The sequence below is a fragment of the Pyrus communis genome, chromosome 7 (assembly GCF_963583255.1).
Source record: "Pyrus communis chromosome 7, drPyrComm1.1, whole genome shotgun sequence".
NCBI classification, from domain to species: Eukaryota; Viridiplantae; Streptophyta; class Magnoliopsida; order Rosales; family Rosaceae; genus Pyrus; species Pyrus communis.
In genome coordinates, this window is record NC_084809.1 from 8,006,536 (window position 1) to 8,015,380 (window position 8,845).

Below are 8,845 nucleotides of genomic sequence, written 5' to 3' on the forward strand. Positions count from 1 at the left end.
CAATTATTTTAATTCAATTGATTTCTGGATAGGCGTTTTTGCATTCACACCCTTAAATTTCTTGGAAAGCGATGATCTTCAGATTTTTCTTTTTAAAATTTAGGGATTAAATGATTTGGACTTTTAAAATTTGATTCAACGTTTAAAAACATAGAAATTGTAAAATCTTTTAAAAATTATAATAATTTTTAACCGTTGGATAAATTTTTTAAAGATCTGGATCATTGATCTCTGAATTTTAAATTAAAAGATTTGTAGATAATCTCTTTCCAAATTTCCTTAACGTAGAAGATACTAGAAGGTCGTGTCGATACTGATTCCATATACCCTTCCCCAGTTGTAACGAATATTGGATGAGAATTCAACTGAGGAATATAGAAATGGAATACAATAATTAAATTAAATAAAGGCCTTTTCAATGAGTCGCACGGTTGAAATTACGTAAGCAGGGGCCACGTGTCAATGTGTAGGAGGATTACTATTTGGCAAAAAGGATCACTATTAGTTCATCGGGTAGGAGTTTGCTTTTGCAGTTTATTGGAGTTTGTTTGTTAAGAAGAAAATAATATTAGTGAGATTAAATTTATATACTAAATTAGTTATTGTAAGACTTAATTAGCTTGTGAATTAGTGATTTTTGCATATCATGTTTTGTCGAATATCTGATGTAATAAATGCACGTGCATACTCTCAACATATCTTATAATTCGTAAAATGCTCCAAATAGGAAAAAGATTTTTAGAATATGGTGGTCACATTAGCCACGTAATCAGAAACGACTTTCATTTGCATTTAAAAGCATTGCCTGCCATTTGGGAACCTTGGTGACATTTTAATTGGGGTACTTTTATCGGCTTGGTATTCTTTCTTCCTCACGCGGTGTTAGCCGCCCACGTACGAGCGCGCGACTGCCTTCTACGAAACAACCACTCCATCCATCTGCCCCTTTTTCTGTATGTATATATATATTCATCATCGATCGTCTTCTAAACCAACAATTCAAAGCAGCAACTCAAAGCCTTCCAAGTATTTTGGTTATCTAAAGTTCTAAACCCCAATATACCTTATAATCTTCCCCATATCTTCGCCTTTGTTCGAACATGAGTTCTACTAATTCAGCAGGTACTTTTTCAACTCCACCCTCACTCGTATTATCTTAATTTCTTCCCATAAAAATCCAGATCTTCAAGCATATATATGTTCTTGAATTTAATTTGAATATACTGGTGGAGAATATTTAGTTTCCGTCGATCAAGGATTTCAGTTTCTTGATTCCTCAAATTTTTTAAGTTGCATGTTCCAACTTTTCTTTAAGATTTTTCTCGAGTTAAAACAATCTCATGAACGACAGTTGTTGGGTTAAAAATACTAGCTTATCGTTGTTCTTCTATTTAATTAGTTTTTATCTGGGGGCGTTTTCCGCGGGGGGGGGGCTAAATTTTTTGTCATCTAATGTTATATATTTAGAAAATTGTTCTTGTTAGTACTTTAAAATCTCATTGTGCATTCCTTACAAGAGAAATTTTTTTTCATTTCTAGATATAAAAGGGTATTGCTAAGAAGATTAAATTTGTGAACCAAATAATGAGTCATCAATAGAAAATAATCATGTTTATCAATACTTAAGTAATAATTTAATCATCAACTTACGTGTCATTTAATTTACAAAATTTTATCTATACATTTAGCATCCTTAGCATCTCACTCAATATAAAATTTTCTAAGTGCAATGAGATATTCTAATTGTTAATAATAACACCCTCACAAACGATAGTTTTCCAATTTTATTATACAATAAGGTTATATTTTCAAGTGAACTTTAAAGTTAGACTTTTGAAGGTTTTTTTTTTTTTTTTTTTTTTTTTTATTTTAAATTTTTTATTTTAAGATTGAATTGCTTTTGATTATCTAAAGTTATGTTTGTAGCTTTTTTTTTTATTTATAATTAATGATATTTGTAAACTTGCAATCAGTGAATGCTAAATTTTATTTTGATTTAAATGATTGTTTTCAAACATCAATGCATTGTTTTACTTTTTTTTTTTTTTTAATACTATCAGCTCTTTAAAAAATTTCGCACAGGTTTCGAAATCTTAGAGACGCTCTGATCTGAATTCTATGTAAAATTGATTGTTAATCACACGGAATGACCTTGTTTAATTGATGTGCAGCAGGATACCCCGCTCCAGCTTCCGGCCCCGCTCAGGGTCCCTATTACGTGCAAGCTCCGCCACCAGCCGGCTACCCAACAAGAGATGAACCCCAAAACGCGGTTCCGGTAGAAACCAAGTCAAAGGGTGATGGCTTCTGGAAGGGCTGCTGTGCTGCCCTCTGTTGCTGTTGCATGCTGGATGCATGTTTTTGAAGATATATCCAGCCATTCATACCGGTCAATATTTTTGATCATTTGCGTTTACTTCTACCTAGTTTTTTGTGTTATTACAGTACAGTCACGGTGTGTGATATTGTTGATGTAGATTTGGACGGTGTGATTGTCCGGTTTCTCATCCTTGTATAATAATTTTAGCGATATGGCTACTCTTTTTATTTATTTGTTTATACTTTATTTAGTGGTTGATTTGTTTCTCTCGTTCAATTATTTCTGCTATATTTTATCAATTTTCAAACATTACGTGAGAGTGGATGACTACTTTCAAAGGCACGCGTGTTTGACAAAACCTGCATTGTGTTTGTGTCATCGATTCTTAAACGCAAAGGAACATGAGGGTGTTAAACCTAAGTATATGCTGAAAAGGATCTCTGCGAACTGGAAGGATTGTCTTATTAAACCACAAACAAGAAACTGGCTATAAATAAGCCTTACAAACAACTGGAACGGAAAAACTGCAGCCCACGTTAAACATAATCCTAAACGTGGTAAATGACTAAGTCTCTAAGTAAACAACTACAACTGATTCCTAAAAACTAGGATTTATTGAACCATGCAGTTAACCTGCTTACAAAAGATAACCCTATGTTTACGTAGTGGATAAAACCACTACGTCCACAAACCTTAATATTCTATCATCCTCCCTTAAACTAATTGCAATGCAATCAGTTTACACCTGGTTCCAAACGCATCCCCATAAGCCCACGCATCTTCAGAAAGGCATCAGTCTTTAAAGGCTTAGTGAATATATCTGCTATTTGCTCCTGAGTGATGCAATGGACCAGCTGCACAGTTTCATCTTTAGTCAATTCACGAAGAAAATGGAAGCGCACATCTATGTGTTTGCTTCGACCGTGCATGACAGGATTCCTAGAGAGCTTTATTGCTGAGCTATTGTCACAATAAATTGTTGTAGGACCTCGCTGGACTTGACATAGTTCTTGCATTATCCTTCTCAACCAGATTGCTTGACACGCACATGAAGCTGCTGCTATAAACTCAGCTTCAGTTGTTGATAATGTAACTATAGGTTGCTTCTTCGAAGCCCAACACACAGCTCCTGCACTCAACATAAACAGATACCCCGATGTGCTCTTTCTGTCATCTAAGTCGCCTGCATAATCACTATCTGTAAAACCTCTGAGCTCAGCATGTCCTCCCTTGCTGTATTGAATCCCGAGACCAATCGTGCCTTTCAAATACCTCAGAACCCTTTTTGCTGCTGCCAAATGCATTTCTGTTGGACACTCCATAAATCTGCTAAGTAAACTTACCACAAACATAGTGTCAGGCCGAGTGGCTGTAAGATACATGAGACTCCCCACGATTTGTTTGTAGACAGTGCTGTTGACCTTTTCACCCGTGTCATCCTTTGTCAACTTGGTACCTGGAACAATAGGATTCTGTACTGAGTTGCAATTCTCCATATTGAACCTTTTCAACACATCCTGTGCATACTTCTTTTGACATATAAATAATCCTTCTTCCTGCTGCAAAACTTCGATTCCAAGAAAGTATCTCATCTTGCCAAGATCAGTCATTTCAAACTCATTCATCATTGACTGCTTAAACTCAGTGAACATGTATTCATCATTGCCAGTATAAATGAGATCGTCAACATATAGACAAACAACAAGAATTTTACCTCCATCGCCAGTTTTGATAAACAAGGTGTGCTCATATGGACATTTCACAAACCCTTCCTTCAAAAAATAAACTTCTATACGACTATACCAAGCACGAGGGGCTTGTTTAAGTCCATATAAAGCTTTTCTTAGTTTGTAAACTTTATGCTCTTTATCCTTCAGTACATACCCAGGTGGTTGTTCTACAAATACTTCTTCATTAACCTCCCCATGTAGAAAAGCACTTTTCACGTCCAATTGATGAATTGTCCAGTCCTTTTGCGCAGCAAGTGCAATCACAATTCGAACAGTTTCTAACCTGGCCACAGGAGCGAATACTTCAGCATAGTCGATCCCATATTCCTGAGCATACCCCTTAGCCACCAGCCGAGCTTTGTACTTATCCACCTCTCCATTCTCATTAAGCTTCGTTTTGTAAACCCATTTGACTCCAATCTTCTTTCCCCCTTTAGGTAAATCCGTTAATTCCCAGGTGTTATTCCTTTCAATGGCTGCAATTTCTACATCCATAGCTTTCCTCCATTTAGAACTTGTCACAGCTTCATTGTAGTGAAGCGGATCACTGTCAGCTAAAAATGCCAGATGCACCATGTCCTCTTCTTCAGATAATCCTTCTCCTGTTACGTAATCTCTCATCCATATTGGCGGAGCCCTAGTTCTGCCTTCCTCTGGACTGGATGCATTTACTTCCGAGACTTGATCCGAGTCACTGTTGCTGCCTGTGTTATTGTCATTCTCACCAGAAACATTGCCATCTTCTCCCTGATTATCAACATCATTATCTTCAGTTGGTTCATCTTCATCGTCATCCCACTCCAACACTGCTAAGACAGCTTCAGGATAATGTTCCTCCCAATCCCAGCTATTGTTCTCATCAAAACGAACATCACGACTAATTATGATTTTCTGCGAGACTGGATCAAAAAGTCGATAAGCCTTCGTCCCTTCGCTGACTCCAAGCAGCACGCACTTCAGACTTTTGTCATCCAGCTTAGTCCTCTTATTATCTGGAACATGTGCATATGAAATACATCCAAAGATCCTGAAGTAACTTACTGATGGTATCGTCCCACTCCATGCCTCCTCGGGAGTTTTATTTTTGACTGCAAACGTGGGACTTCTGTTGAGCACATGCACGGTCCAGTTTGCTGCTTCTGGCCAAAAGGTCTTTGGCATCTTCTTCTCGATCAATAGACTTCGAACCATGTTCATGATGGTCCTATTCTTGCGTTCAGCCACTCCATTCTGCTGTGGGGTGTAGGCTGCTGTGAGTTGACGTTGAATCCCATTCTCAACACAGAATTCAGCAAACTCATGAGATGTGAATTCCCCTCCACGATCCGTGCGTAGACTTTTGATACTTGCACCTGTTTCTTTCTCCACAAGGCTTTTGAATGCTTTAAAGGTTTTAAAAGCTTCTGACTTCTCAATTAGAAAATAGATCCAAGTCTTACGACTAAAATCATCAATGAATGTGAGTAGATACCTCTTCTTGCTGTTAGATGTAGGTTGTATCGGGCCACATATGTCTGCATGGATAAGTTCTAAGATTTGATCAGCCCTCCACGTACTGTGCTTTGGAAAAGGATCTCTTGATTGCTTGCCTATCAGACAATTCTCACACACTCTTGAGGAGTCCCTTATTTCTGGTAGTCCGCTCACCATTTGCTTCTGTTGTAGCGTCTTTAATCCGCCAAGACTCAAGTGCCCATATCGACAGTGCCACAACTGAACTAGATCATCTGTAATGGCTGTAAAACATGCCTGTTCATTGAATTGATGCTGAGCAACAAGAATGAACATGCGATTTGCAGCCATGACCGTTTCTATGATCAGTCCTCGTTCAGGATGGTAGATCTTGCACCTCCCTTGTTTAATGAGAATAGCAAGACCTCTCTCCTGAAGCTGACCAATACTCAGGAGATTGTTTTTTAAGGCAGGTACGTAAAACACTCCCGTGATCACCTGAATTATTCCATGCACTTGAAGTCGAATGTTCCCTTTCCCCATCACAGCCATGCTAGTATTGTTTCCCAGTTTCACCGTTTCTCTGAAACTTCCATCAAAGTCCAAGAACAATGCTCTCTTTCCACACATATGGTTACTGCAACCAGAATCCAGAAACCAGATGTCCTCTTTGATCTCCTGAGTATCCACGTATGCCATGAGCAACATCTCTTCACTTGCTTCTGCATAGTTGACTTTTCCTTCCTTATCTCTCTTGGGGCATTCATACTGAAAATGCCCTAGCTCATGACAGTTATAGCATTCAATTGTTGACTTGTCAAACATCTGTCTGCCCCTTCCTCTACCTCTTCCACGATAGCTTCCGCGACCACGGCCTCTTCCACCATAGTTCTCTTCGTGAACCACCTTTAGAGCTTGTTCTTCCACGACATGTCCAATCATCCGCTGCTCATGAACCAACAAACTACTTTGCAGTTCGTCAATTGAAAGAATGTCCAAGTCTTTGGATTCCTCAATTGAACAAACCACATAGTCATACTTAGGAGTCATCGATCTCAAAATCTTCTCAATAACTTCTACATCTGTCAGTTTGTCACCATTGATCCTTCTTTTGTTGGCTATGGTTAACGTTCGACCAAAGAATTCGTTCACAGTCTCTCCCGTCTTCATGTGTAGCATCTCAAACTCCTTTCGAAGAGCCTGCAACTGTGCTCGTTTGACTCGAGCAGTTCCTTGATACTTCTGCTTCAACGAATCCCAAATCTCTTTAGCCGTGTCCTTGTTCAGGATTGTTTCCAAAACAGCTCGGTCGATTGCTTGAAACAGATAGTTCTTAGCCTTTAAATCTTTCAACTTGTGCTCCTCGAACACTTTTCGTTGCCCTTCTGAGAGTGAACCTCCTTCTGCTACTGCAGGAATTCCATGCTCCACAAGACTCCAATATTCCTTTGAACGTAGGAAATTTTCCATAAGCATTGCCCAATGATCGTAATGCCCTTCCAGCTTTGGGATGGATGCTTGCACAAAACCACTTCCTTCTCCTGCCATGTTCACGTACTTCTACACTCAAAAGATTACGATCTCTCAAGCTTCGATCAAGAGCCCCAGGGTGGGGCTCTGATACCAAATGTTAAACCTAAGTATATGCTGAAAAGGATCTCTGCGAACTGGAAGGATTGTCTTATTAAACCACAAACAAGAAACTGGCTATAAATAAGCCTTACAAACAACTGGAACGGAAAAACTGCAGCCCACGTTAAACATAATCCTAAACGTGGTAAATGACTAAGTCTCTAAGTAAACAACTACAACTGATTCCTAAAAACTAGGATTTATTGAACCATGCAGTTAACCTGCTTACAAAAGATAACCCTATGTTTACGTAGTGGATAAAACCACTACGTCCACAAACCTTAATATTCTATCAGAGGGATGGTCCCATTGCCAACTTTATCTTTCCAGAAAAATGCCTTATCCTCGCCTATATATAGAAATATAAGAGGACAAATACACTTGGGTTGGTTCAGCATGAGTAATTGTCAAATCACTCTTAAACAAGACAAAACATGTCGTTATCGACACTCTGTCTACAATATTCATTCTCCGCTTCAAATACAGAAATATAAGGGTTATCTTTGAAGAAAATGTCAAAACTACAATTATTGATATATTTGTATTTTTATATCAATTTTAGTTATAATTTTCATCAACTTAAAAGAGTGGTTTAATTCTACATGGGGTCCAAGTTTCACAATTATTAAGTATTTTAACAAACGATATTATCTACACTAAAGGGTGGGAGAGTGGGCTAAGCGTCACAATGTTCTAGCAATAATGTGATTCAAATTCGTTTTTAGTGAGAATTGAACTTAAGACCTCTGACTTACAAATGAAGATGAATATCATTATACTGTAGTACTAAGAGATCACATTTTATAGTTGATTATATATGCCTTTTTCATGCCTTACTTATAAATTTTGGAAAGGAAATGAAAATTGATTTTGGATGGTTGATGTATAGTTTCTATGCTATGTATATGTTTTGATTGTATGGTTTCATATATCAAGTTTTGTATCTATTGCAATATTTAATTGATTCATGTTTGCCGAAGATGGTACTGATTTCAATTTACTTTTTAAGAACTGTTTGATAACTATTTCGTATTCTTTCTTTTACTTTTTATGTTTAAAATCAACTAAAAATAATTTTTGGTTTTGGATTTTCAATTTGTAAATTGTATACATTGATTCCACTCTTGCAGCACTGGAGTTTTTGCACGTCCCTCTCTCTCTCTCTCTCTCTCTCTCTCTCTCTCTCTCTCTCTCTGTAATTTTGTTGTTATTTCAACTTGAATACGTTTGTGCAAGCTTTGCTGGTTTCTATTACTTGGCCTGCATGCAAACTGAGCTATGAAAGTCCAACAAGGACAAGTTATGGGAGGAGGAGAGAAGCAATTCGTAAACCCCTGTTATTATCCTTGAAAAAGAAGGCACCGTGTACTTTTTTTTATTTTTTTATTTTTAACAAATGATATTATCTATGTTAAGGAAGAAAAGATGAATTTAATCTCACTGTGTACTTGAAAAAGATATTTCTAAAGATGATCATGGTTATTATCCTTTCTGACGGAGGGCTATAGTTGTGGGCAATACCATCTATATGCTTTATCTAACCTTAGCAAGGAGCACTACACGTGTCCTAATGAATCACATCCAAAGCCATGCCTAGCCTTATAAAAGAGCAACACTGCTGTTGCTTATTGCTTTGGGGATAGGCAATCAAATCCACTCCACCCTCCCCAAAGGGCCAAAACACTCTAGCCCACTTGAGCAATTGGACTTG